The 12,568-nt window shown below is 39.3% G+C and overlaps 1 protein-coding gene and 1 long non-coding RNA gene across 5 annotated transcripts in view; one reads left to right on the top strand and one right to left on the bottom strand.

The window, feature by feature from the left end:
• Nucleotides 1–7,524: 7,524 nt before the first annotated feature.
• On the bottom strand, nt 7,525–9,071 carry LOC131705017 (uncharacterized). The gene is made up of 2 exons (XR_009310123.1): nt 8,908–9,071; nt 7,525–7,879 (listed from the first exon to the last, which is right to left on the bottom strand). It is a non-coding gene; the product is annotated as an uncharacterized LOC131705017 (long non-coding RNA).
• LOC131696513 (NACHT, LRR and PYD domains-containing protein 12-like) overlaps nt 7,817–12,568 on the top strand; it is a 59,968-nt gene continuing 55,216 nt past the window's right edge. For 2 of the 4 annotated variants that reach the window (XR_009310122.1, XM_059006911.1), the window contains exon 1: nt 7,817–7,952. The gene's annotated coding sequence lies outside the window, so the exon portion shown is untranslated. Of the gene's footprint in view, nt 7,953–11,812; nt 12,040–12,075; nt 12,264–12,568 lie in introns of those variants that run through there. The other 2 variants (XM_059006914.1, XM_059006913.1) reach the window with 2 other exon arrangements.

The raw sequence follows: 12,568 nt of genomic DNA, 5'->3' as shown, positions 1-12,568 counted from the left end.
ATACCATTTCTATGCTGATGATGCTGAGATTTTCCTCTCCTTCCCCACCTCTGACTCCACCATCCCCTCCCGTATCTCTACCTGTCTGTCTGCTATCTCCTCTTGGATGCACTCACATCACCTCAAACTCAACCTCTCTAAATCTGACTTCCTTTTCTTTCCCTCCTCCTCCTCCTCCCCCTCCTCTGATCTCTCTATCTCTGTTCCTCTGGAATCTACCACACTCTCTCCCTCCTCCTCAGCTAAGAACCTCAGAGTCACCCTGGACCCCTGCCTCTCTTATTCCCAGCACATCTGGCATGCACTTGCCGATTCTTCCTGAGCAACTTACGAAGAATCCTCACCAACTACGCCACCCATCTACTGGTCCAGGCCCTGGTACTCTCCCGCCTAGACTACTGCAACTCCCTCCTGGCTGGCTTCCCTGCGTCAGCCACCCGTCCACTCCAGCTCATCCAGAACTCCGCGGCTCACCTGGTGTTCTCTCTGCCTCGCTTCTCCCACGCAACTCCACTGCTCCGCTCACTCCACTGGCTCCCGATCACCGCTCGCATCCAGTTCAAGACTCTTGTACCAGCCTACAGATGCCTTGACCAGACTGCACCCAGCTACCTCCAGACCCTCATCTCTCCCTACACCCCCACTCAACCTCTCCACTACTCCAGAAGACTGGCTCTACCTCCTCTACGCTCCTCTGCCTCCAGAGCCCGCTCCTTCTCCACTCTCGCCCCTCAGTGGTAGAATGACCTTCCTACAGATGTCAGGACTGCCCAGTCCCTGACCACCTTCCGGCGCCTCCTCAAGACTCATCTCTTCAGACAGCACCTGTAGAACTCCTCTTTTTTTCCCCCTGGACACTTATCACTCTTCCTTAAATGCGCTTTAATTGCATTATCAGCCCACTATTTTACTGCATTTAATCCTGTACTTTAGAGTACTGTAATCTGTCAAGTGTTATTTAATCTGTACTATTTTGTATTTAATTATATCCTGATGCAACTATCATTGACACTGTTATCTGCTCCATTATTGAATCGTATTTTGTCATACTTGTACTTGCTAGAACCAAAGTCATTGTATTTATCTTGCTCTTAATTGTATTATTACTTGTACTGTGATTCTTGAAATGTATTTGTTTACGACTGCAAGTCGCCCTGGATAAGGGCGTCTGCTAAGAAATAAATAATAATAATAATAATAATAAAACAAAAATAATAATAATAATAATAATAATATTTTGTTGCGTTGTAAAACTCCACGGTCTCTGGTATTTATTTTCACTAGTCCCGATGCTGATTGACTGACCAAAACAGCACAGCTGGCAAGCAGCCACCAGCCTTCAAAAGGCTGATTGAAAACAATAGACTGTCAGTCATTCACTCGGGCACAGAGAAGACTAATCTGATTACAGCTAAACACATTGCAGACTGGTAAATAAAAATAATAAAGTAGAATACCGTTCTGTATAACCACAATACAGTTGTTTTCTGTGTGGCCGTCACTGTGACTGCTCCCGGGGGCTTTTAGGTATAATTGAATATATCTCCTTTATTTCTGCACTCCCACGTTTCATGCTTTGTGAGAATATTTAATATATACGGACGGAAAGGTACACGAACGCACAGCCCCATGTGTGTTACACGACTGGAGAAAATTACATTTTAAAACCAAAAACCACCAAAATGACTGCTGCTGGGCTTCTAGTGTTAAAGTAGTAAAGAGAAATAATTACTTACTTGTTTACCATGCTGACATTATTTATTCCTTATAAAACTTAATGCAAAAGAGGGGAAAAAAAACTTGGTCTGCGATGGTTGCTGTTGGATTTATTATTATTATTATTATTATTTATTTCTTAGCAGACGCCCTTATCCAGGGCGACTTACAATTTATTTTTTACATACAATTACCCATTTATACAGTTGGGTTTTTTTTTCTACTGGAGCAATCTAGGTAAAGTACCTTGCTCAAGGGTACAGCAGCAGTGTCCCCTACCAGGGATTGAACCCACGACCCTCCGGTCAGGAGTCCAGAGCCCTAACCACTACTCCACACTGCTGCTGGGGGTGTGTTTACGCTGCAACCTAACTCGCTTCCAATTTCTTATTCTTACTATGATTGGCTTGAAAGACAACAGGGCTAACCAGTGATTGGATAATGTTCTGTTGAGTGTGTTTTTATTGTGCACAGTTTCATAGGAACTGAAATATTACTTGTGTAATAGAAAATAAAAAAAGGACTCGTCATTAATTTCTCAGAGTCCGAATGTTCGAGTCCGAATCAAGTCCGAGTCTTTTGCGGCCGTGACTCGAGTCCAAGTCCGAGTCACGAAAAATGCGACTCGAGTCCGAGTGCCGGACTCCTATAGGGCAAAACGGCTCTGCAGGTTGTGTAACCTTGGTAGTGTGTGCAGTGCATTGTGGGGTGAAATCATTTGACACCTTTGCTGTTCCTATTGGTTCAGCAAGTTACACATTATCCAGTGCTGAAGACGTTGTTTTATTTATTTTTAAAGAAGGCTCATGTTTTGTTTTTTCAAAAATGTAATCGAGTGAATTGCCACATCTATCCCAGTTGTTACAGTGCCATTACAATGAGTTTTAGTGACATGGAAAAAAATAAAAAGATATGTATATGTAATACAATTTTGATTTAGAATTTCAAAATTCTGACAATAACTTTTTTTAATGTTAAAATGTTGACATGGCATTGTTGAATTATTGCAGCAGGGTTGAGGAGGAAGGAAGGGAAAGCACAGTACAATATAAATGATTAATAAATATCGAGACCCAGCAGTCATTTACCCTTATTCAGGGGGGATATTTTGGTACAGGTTGGTATATTTTTTTCCAGTGCATTTTACTGTAAATTTCAAAAATCACTTCTGTGCAGTGGAATGAACCTGTGCAAAACCTTCCCCTGAATGAGTATAAATGACTGACAGGGTTTAACTGGTATTGATGAATCATGTAAATCCTGGTCCGGTCGATCCAGACACATTTACCATTTACAGTTTAATGCAAAGGAATGTAGCACAGCAACCTCTGCCAAAATATTCCCTGAATGAGTGTAAACGACGGATGGGATTGAAATGGGGTTTTGTATCCACTTAAAGCCTCGTCCGGGTCCATGTGGACTCCTCAGTGATTTAACCTGATGTTCTGAAGGAACGTGAGGTGGGAAGGATCTGTTTATAACCTATAGTAACACATCAAAAATCATTTTATAAAAGTTACATTTCGACTTGAAAATAAGTCAACATTGTATTATATTTCACTTTATGTCCCTAGTACACATTTTATATCCAAACATGGCTTGAGTCACACATTTGGAATCTGTCGCTTTACAGTCCCTACTGGCCACATTCATTTATTACATGTCAATTAAACAATACAAAAGAAATAAATAAACAAGACGCAATTAAGGCCAAACTTGACCCATTTTTATTTCAGAAGGAACTTGTAGCAACATGAATAAAAAAGAATGGATCTCTGTCTTTGTGTTTTCCAGTCTTAAGTCAGAAGAAGCCATGTGATCCACCGGGAATGGCTGAAGATGATGTCTGGACAGAGCCACTGTGACATCACTCAAACAGACCACACCTACCTCTCGATACAAAAATAATGTGTTTTTAATTTAATGCATATCATTGTTTGGGTGCTATAAGGAAGATGCATATATTAGGGTCTGGATTTTGAATATTTACTAATTACATAAAGCAATTAACTGAAGAACTGACACAACTCATCACTGAGGTCTGAGAGCTTTAACCAACAGGCCTCAATACTCCTGCAAGGACCTTGTCTATCTATCAAGCTATCTATCCATTATATCTGTCGATCTATCTATAAACTGATATGGCTTTCCTGGAGTTGTTGTCACAGATCCAGTGTTAACTCCTCTTAGGACCTTATCTTCAATTCGAATGTAGGTTTCCTGTGTTTGAAAAGGATACTCATTAAAACTATACTATAGAGAGACAGTCCTGCTTGAAACAGACTATACAAGCACTGGAATCACACAAAGCAGAAGACTGCCACCAGCACACAACAGCCTAACATATAAATGACTGGATACATGATTAGATACACGTTCTCCAGGCTTATTTGATTTTGCACATTCATTATTAGTTGTGTAATGCATTAATTACTGTTTTCACTTAATTTGTACTAATAAAATGTTCATATTGGAAAGATTTCTTTGTCTTGAATTTGCTTGACGTTAATACCGTTTTGATCTAGAACTTGGAAGGAAACTAAATATTTTCAACCTCAGAACTGTACCCATCGTTTCCACTGTTAAGAGATACTACAAAAAGGGTTTTTTGGTATAACAGAAGAAAAACAATCATTACTTACAATGTACTGTATAAGGAAATAAGGGGAATGTGCGCTAATCCCAACTAATGCAGTATTGCACCCCATCAGCTATTACCTTGCTATGTTATGCAGGACAACAGCAGCACAAATACTGTTCCAAACCACCCCCAGCTCTCCATGAAGACAATGGACCCTTCTTTTCAACACACCAAGCATCTTTCAGTCCCATTCCTAGACGGTATATGTACAATGTTGTAATGTGTTTGGGCTGCAGCTGGATTAATACATGGGGTTAGTTGATATCCACAGTCTCCAAGCAGGGTGCCACTTATTGCTGCACCTTCAAAAGCTTCATATATATGAGACTGTTTTAAGATTTAATTTAGCATCACATACCATTTGAACATTTTTGTATAGCTGCTATCTATACCCTCAATCTAGCGAATAATAGGATACAGAGTACAGCAATGCAATACTCATTTGTTATGGTTCCAATGTGGGAACCCAGGGCATTAGAGAAAAAAACTGCCCAATGAGGGAGGCTGAGGACAGGGCAGGAGCACGGGAGGAAGAGCTGCAGTAAACCCCAGTGAAGAGCTGGGGTTTACTGTGCTAAACAACAAAACAACAAAAAAAAACACTGAAAACCCCCCAAAACCAGCTCAATAATGGGGCTCTGGGGCTTCCCCTCCAGACTGTGGGCTTTCTCAGCCCGCCTGCTCTGAGAGAGTGAGGGGTGCGGGGGTCCGTTCTGAGAGGCCGAGGTGCACATCCGGGGGCCGCAACACAGCGGGGCTTCTGAGTCGGACCCGGGGAGCAGTAATGGCGGTTCTGGGTCTCAATTTGGGGCAGCGGTGCCACCCTGCTTGGAGGGGAAGGAGCGCAGCTCTGAGTCTCAGCCCTGCACTGTTGCCACTCTCTGCCAGACTCACAAGTAACAGCAACTGAGTGAGAAAACAGCGGTGGAGAAGAGCAATAGCGAATATGAAGAAGTAAAGATGGACGAGGCAGACACAGGTGAGGTTTCAGATCCTCTCTGACATTCATGTTTTTTTTTTTATTTGGCAAAAGGTAAAAGAGGGATGGATTTAAAGTTGTTCCCAAACCTTAAATGATTTATTTATTTTGCTCATATAGCTTTTAGAAAAGCTACATTAAAAGAAATAGAGCAGCCTAAGAGATACATGCTTAAAGAAGTAATACAAAATATTAGGAACATGTTAAATAAAACAAACTCATCGAAGTGTTAAAATGTCTAAGTTTTATAATAAATGTATATCCTTTATTAGTTGTATTTGCTTGATAGTTTTAACTTCGTAGCGGCCATGGACAGAATTATTTTTTTTTTATCTCTTTCAATGTTAATGGGTGCAGGCACAATTTTAAGAGGGCACAAGTTATTAGATTTTTTAGAGCAGAAGAGGGCAGGGTGTTGTTTTTGCAAGAGACGCACACAGACAGGCAGAATGAAACAGACTGAACAGCGGAATGAGGAGGGCAATGTGTGCTGAGTCACGGGTCAAATAATACTGCAGGGGTGGCTGTGCCCCCCCTGAGCAGGTGTGCTGACCTAAATAAACAAAACAAACACCTAGCTCTCTTTGAGCACTAACTAAACAAAACAGGAACCTAAACTAAAAGACAGGACAGCTAAGCTGTTTACCTGTAACAAAACAAACAAAACAGCACATACAAAAAGGCTTCACACTACCTTTTTTTCTTTGTTTTACAGCTGTACACACATACACATGAGCAACTAACACAAGCGCAAATATTACTTATACTAATCAATATAAAAGAAAAGAAAAACAAAAGTCATAATAATAATAATGACAAATCAAAATATATCAAAATAAACCAAACACAATTTCAACCAAAGATACACAAACCAACAAAACGTGCAAACCTTGCCAGTATGTAACTATCTCATTGCAGCACACACAAAGCAATACTGATATATAAATAGTTTTACCGAAAAAGGCAAGACAAGTAGTTTACTGAAGACAGGTGCCGCCGCCCAACAACCTCCTCGTCTCTCTACATTCCATTCCCCTTACTGCACGGGAACCCAGCCTTTAAAAAGATCCAGGTGAGGCGAATCAACATATCTGATAGGAGGATGGGAAAGGGCGGACAATCAGGGGGCTGTCCTAAAACAAAAACATCAATAACATAAAAACAACAACCATAGTGGCGACCCGCCACAAGTCGCTTTGGATTAAAGCATCTGCTAATAATAATAATAATAATAATAATAATAATAATAATAATAATAATAATAATAATAATAATAATAATAATAAATATATATGCAGTCAAAAACTTTGTGGAATCCCGGCGTCTGCTTACCGAAGGCAGAAGAGGAGACAGATATGCAGCTATAGAACATTGGTTCAAAATTATAAAAAAAAAAAAAAAAAAAAAAAAAAAAAAAAAAGATCTCCTTTTGGGAAAACAATTTAAAACTAGGCAGATTTATAAGGGCATCAGTGTGGAGTAGTGGTTAGGGCTCTAGACTCTTGACTGGAGTGTCAATTTGTAAGAGGAGTTGAAGCTGATGCTATAATTAGATTATTATACAGTATGGGCAGGTATAATTCTGTGCCACCCAGAGGTTAAAGCGTCAATTGAACCCTGGCAGTTTTTTGTTTATTTTGTTTAGCAAGTTACAGAGCATACCTTGTAAATTATAAGCATTTGCCGCATTTAGTTTTTTTAGTAGTAAGGGTTGAAGCTGGCACTGTAATTGTATTATTCCCTAGTGCCTGGCAGTTGAGAATCACTGTGAATGCCTGGTGGAAACCCAAGGGAAAACGGTATTGCTTATTTATTTGTTGCATTATTAAATGAAAATGACTTGATCCCTAAGAAGAGATTGTAGTAGCAATACAAATGTTAGATATAAGAAGGCTAATCATGTCTTTGAATTAAAGCAACAAAACGCTCAATTGTATACAGAACAGTTCCAGTCTGGGCACATTTCCAATAAATTAAGCTGCAGATATGAAACAAGAGCAAACAACTTTAACAGTCATTCAGACTAAACAGGTAAAACAGGTGTCTTTGTCATCTGCAATCTTTGTTGTGAAGCTCATTGTGAAGCAAAAAAACTATATACAGACGTGCTCAAATTTGTTGGTACCCCGCCACAAAAAACGAAGAATGCACAATTTTCTCTGAAATAACTTGAAACTGACAAAAGTAATTGGCATCCACCATTGTTTATTCCATATTTAATAGAAATCAGACTTTTCTTTTGATTTTTTATTCAACATAATATTGTAAATAATAAAACAAATGAAAATGGCATGGACAAAAATGATGGGACCGCTAACCTAATGCGGGGGTCCGGGTGCGGGGGTCCGTTCTGAGAGGCCGAGGTGCACATCCGGGGGCCGCAACACAGCGGGGCTTCTGAGTCGGACCCGGGGAGCAGTAATGGCGGTTCTGGGTCTCAATTTGGGGCAGCGGTGCCACCCTGCTTGGAGGGGAAGGAGCGCAGCTCTGAGTCTCAGCCCTGCACTGTTGCCACTCTCTGCCAGACTCACAAGTAACAGCAACTGAGTGAGAAAACAGCGGTGGAGAAGAGCAATAGCGAATATGAAGAAGTAAAGATGGACGAGGCAGACACAGGTGAGGTTTCAGATCCTCTCTGACATTCATGTTTTTTTTTTTATTTGGCAAAAGGTAAAAGAGGGATGGATTTAAAGTTGTTCCCAAACCTTAAATGATTTATTTATTTTGCTCATATAGCTTTTAGAAAAGCTACATTAAAAGAAATAGAGCAGCCTAAGAGATACATGCTTAAAGAAGTAATACAAAATATTAGGAACATGTTAAATAAAACAAACTCATCGAAGTGTTAAAATGTCTAAGTTTTATAATAAATGTATATCCTTTATTAGTTGTATTTGCTTGATAGTTTTAACTTCGTAGCGGCCATGGACAGAATTATTTTTTTTTTATCTCTTTCAATGTTAATGGGTGCAGGCACAATTTTAAGAGGGCACAAGTTATTAGATTTTTTAGAGCAGAAGAGGGCAGGGTGTTGTTTTTGCAAGAGACGCACACAGACAGGCAGAATGAAACAGACTGAACAGCGGAATGAGGAGGGCAATGTGTGCTGAGTCACGGGTCAAATAATACTGCAGGGGTGGCTGTGCCCCCCCTGAGCAGGTGTGCTGACCTAAATAAACAAAACAAACACCTAGCTCTCTTTGAGCACTAACTAAACAAAACAGGAACCTAAACTAAAAGACAGGACAGCTAAGCTGTTTACCTGTAACAAAACAAACAAAACAGCACATACAAAAAGGCTTCACACTACCTTTTTTTCTTTGTTTTACAGCTGTACACACATACACATGAGCAACTAACACAAGCGCAAATATTACTTATACTAATCAATATAAAAGAAAAGAAAAACAAAAGTCATAATAATAATAATGACAAATCAAAATATATCAAAATAAACCAAACACAATTTCAACCAAAGATACACAAACCAACAAAACGTGCAAACCTTGCCAGTATGTAACTATCTCATTGCAGCACACACAAAGCAATACTGATATATAAATAGTTTTACCGAAAAAGGCAAGACAAGTAGTTTACTGAAGACAGGTGCCGCCGCCCAACAACCTCCTCGTCTCTCTACATTCCATTCCCCTTACTGCACGGGAACCCAGCCTTTAAAAAGATCCAGGTGAGGCGAATCAACATATCTGATAGGAGGATGGGAAAGGGCGGACAATCAGGGGGCTGTCCTAAAACAAAAACATCAATAACATAAAAACAACAACCATAGTGGCGACCCGCCACAAGTCGCTTTGGATTAAAGCATCTGCTAATAATAATAATAATAATAATAATAATAATAATAATAATAATAATAATAATAATAATAAATATATATGCAGTCAAAAACTTTGTGGAATCCCAGCGTCTGCTTACCGAAGGCAGAAGAGGAGACAGATATGCAGCTATAGAACATTGGTTCAAAATTATAAAAAAAAAAAAAAAAAAAAAAAAAAAAAAAAGATCTCCTTTTGGGAAAACAATTTAAAACTAGGCAGATTTATAAGGGCATCAGTGTGGAGTAGTGGTTAGGGCTCTAGACTCTTGACTGGAGTGTCAATTTGTAAGAGGAGTTGAAGCTGATGCTATAATTAGATTATTATACAGTATGGGCAGGTATAATTCTGTGCCACCCAGAGGTTAAAGCGTCAATTGAACCCTGGCAGTTTTTTGTTTATTTTGTTTAGCAAGTTACAGAGCATACCTTGTAAATTATAAGCATTTGCCGCATTTAGTTTTTTTAGTAGTAAGGGTTGAAGCTGGCACTGTAATTGTATTATTCCCTAGTGCCTGGCAGTTGAGAATCACTGTGAATGCCTGGTGGAAACCCAAGGGAAAACGGTATTGCTTATTTATTTGTTGCATTATTAAATGAAAATGACTTGATCCCTAAGAAGAGATTGTAGTAGCAATACAAATGTTAGATATAAGAAGGCTAATCATGTCTTTGAATTAAAGCAACAAAACGCTCAATTGTATACAGAACAGTTCCAGTCTGGGCACATTTCCAATAAATTAAGCTGCAGATATGAAACAAGAGCAAACAACTTTAACAGTCATTCAGACTAAACAGGTAAAACAGGTGTCTTTGTCATCTGCAATCTTTGTTGTGAAGCTCATTGTGAAGCAAAAAAACTATATACAGACGTGCTCAAATTTGTTGGTACCCCGCCACAAAAAACGAAGAATGCACAATTTTCTCTGAAATAACTTGAAACTGACAAAAGTAATTGGCATCCACCATTGTTTATTCCATATTTAATAGAAATCAGACTTTTCTTTTGATTTTTTATTCAACATAATATTGTAAATAATAAAACAAATGAAAATGGCATGGACAAAAATGATGGGACCGCTAACCTAATATTTTGTTGCACAACCTTTAGAGGCAATCACTGCAATCAAACGTTTTTTGTAGCTCTCAATGAGACTTCTGCACCTGTTAACAGGTAGTTTGGCCCACTCTTCCTGAGCAAACTGCTCCAGCTGTCTCAGGTTTGATGGGTGCCTTCTCCAGACTGCAAGTTTCAGCACTTTCCATAGATGTTCGATAGGATTCAGATCACGACTCATAGAAGGCCACTTCAGAATAGTCCAATGTTTTGTTCTTATCCATTCTTGGGTGCTTTTAGCTGTGTGTTTTGGGTCATTATCCTGTGACCTGCAACCGAGACACAGCTTTCTGACACTGGGCAGTACGTCTTGAGATTTCATTGTGCCCTGCACAGATTCAAGGCACCCTGTGCCAGGCGCAGCAAAGCAGCCCCAAAACATAACCGAGCCTCCTCCATGTTTCACTGTAGGTATGGTGTTCTTTTCTTTGAAAGCTTCATTTTTTCGTCTGTGAACATAGAGCTGATGTGACTTGCCAAAAAGCTCCAGTTTTGACTCATCTGTCCAAAGAACGTTCTCCCAGAAGGATTGTGGCTTGTCAATATGCATTTTAGCAAATTCCAGTCTGGCTTTTTTATGTTTTTCTTTCAAAAGTGGAGTCCTCCTGGGCCTTCTTCCATGGAGCCCACTTTCGCTCAAAAAGCGACGGATGGTGCGATCAGAAACTGACGTACCTTCACCTTGGAGTTCAGCTTGTATCTCTTTGGCAGTTATCCTTGCTTCTTTTTCTACCATTCGCACTATCCTTCTGTTCAATCTGGGGTCGATTTTCCTCTTGCGGCCGCACCCACGGAGGTTGGCTGCAGTTCCATGGACCTTAAACTTCGTGATAATATTTGTAACTGTTGTCACAGGAACATCAAGCTGCTTGGAGATGGTCTTGTAGCCTTTACCTTTACCATGCTTGTCTATTATTTTCTTTCTGATCTCCTCAGACAACTCTCTCCATTGCTTTCTCTGGTCCATGTTCAGTGTGGTGCACACAATGATAGCAAACAGCACAGTGACTACTTTTCTCCATTTAAATAAGCTGAATGACTGATTACAAGATTGGAGACATGTGTGATACTAATTAAAGAAACTAATTAGTTTGAAATATCACTATAATCCAATTATTTTTTATCTTTTCTAAGGGGTACCAACAAATGTGTCCAGGCCATTTTAGGATATCTTTGTAGAATAAGCAATAAGTCATCTCTTTTCACAGCTTCTTTGCTTTATTCTATGACATACCAAAGGCATGCAAGTATACATGATAAAATAGCTTTTAATTTCATCACTTGTCAGGAGGAATGAAGCATTATTTCAATGAGCTGTAAGGGTACCAACAAATTTGAGCACGTCTGTATATATATATATATATATATATATATATATATACAGTATTTATATATATACATATATACTATATATATATATATATATATATATATATATATATATATCAAACGTAAGTAGCCTAAATGTTAGTATTGACATCGTTTTTACAAACTGTGAATATTAAAAGCTGACAAGTTTGTTTTTGTTGACTTCTAGTAAATTTACAAACTTAAACCATTTTTCACATATTCCACTGTATTATTATTTTGTTTATTTAGCAGACGCCTTTATCCAAGACGACTTACAGAGACTAGGGTGTGTGAACTATGCATCAGCTGCAGAGTCACTTACAACTACATCTCACCCGAAAGACGGAGCACAAGGAGGTGAAGTGACTTGCTCAGGGTCACACAATGAGTCAGTGCCTGAGGTGGGGTTTGAACCGGGGTCGCGTGCTGCGAATCGAGACCGGGGATCTCGGGTGTTTATGACCGTTTTCACGTTTGTTTCAATAATTGTATAAGCGGTATGATTGGCTTTGAAATCGGTATGTAGTAGAAGGGTTTATAAATCGGTAGGGCTGGCAGGTATGTCTTTTCTGACCATTTGATAGGTTTACCCTACAAGACAGATAGATCCCTTTCAACAACACAGGTAAGTTTACATGTTTTTTTCTTTTACTGTTTTCTTGTTACAACAGGTTTACATTTAAAAAGCACAGTCAGTTCAAAAGTCAATACGTAAACTATCTCAGTTATTAATGTGAGGGACGCTGCTGTAAACTATCTGAGTTATTAATGTGAGGGATGCTGCTGTAAACTATCTGAGTTATTAATGTGAGGGACGCTGCTGTAAACTATCTATGAGTTATTAATGCGAGGGACGCTACTGTAAACTATCTATGAGTTATTAATGCGAGGGACGCTGCTGTAAACTATCTGAGTTATTGATGTGAGGGA

The sequence above is a fragment of the Acipenser ruthenus genome, chromosome 34 (assembly GCF_902713425.1).
Source record: "Acipenser ruthenus chromosome 34, fAciRut3.2 maternal haplotype, whole genome shotgun sequence".
In the NCBI taxonomy this organism is placed as follows: domain Eukaryota; kingdom Metazoa; phylum Chordata; class Actinopteri; order Acipenseriformes; family Acipenseridae; genus Acipenser; species Acipenser ruthenus.
Note: the sequence above shows the minus strand (reverse complement) of the source record. Positions and strands in the feature narration are given on the sequence as shown.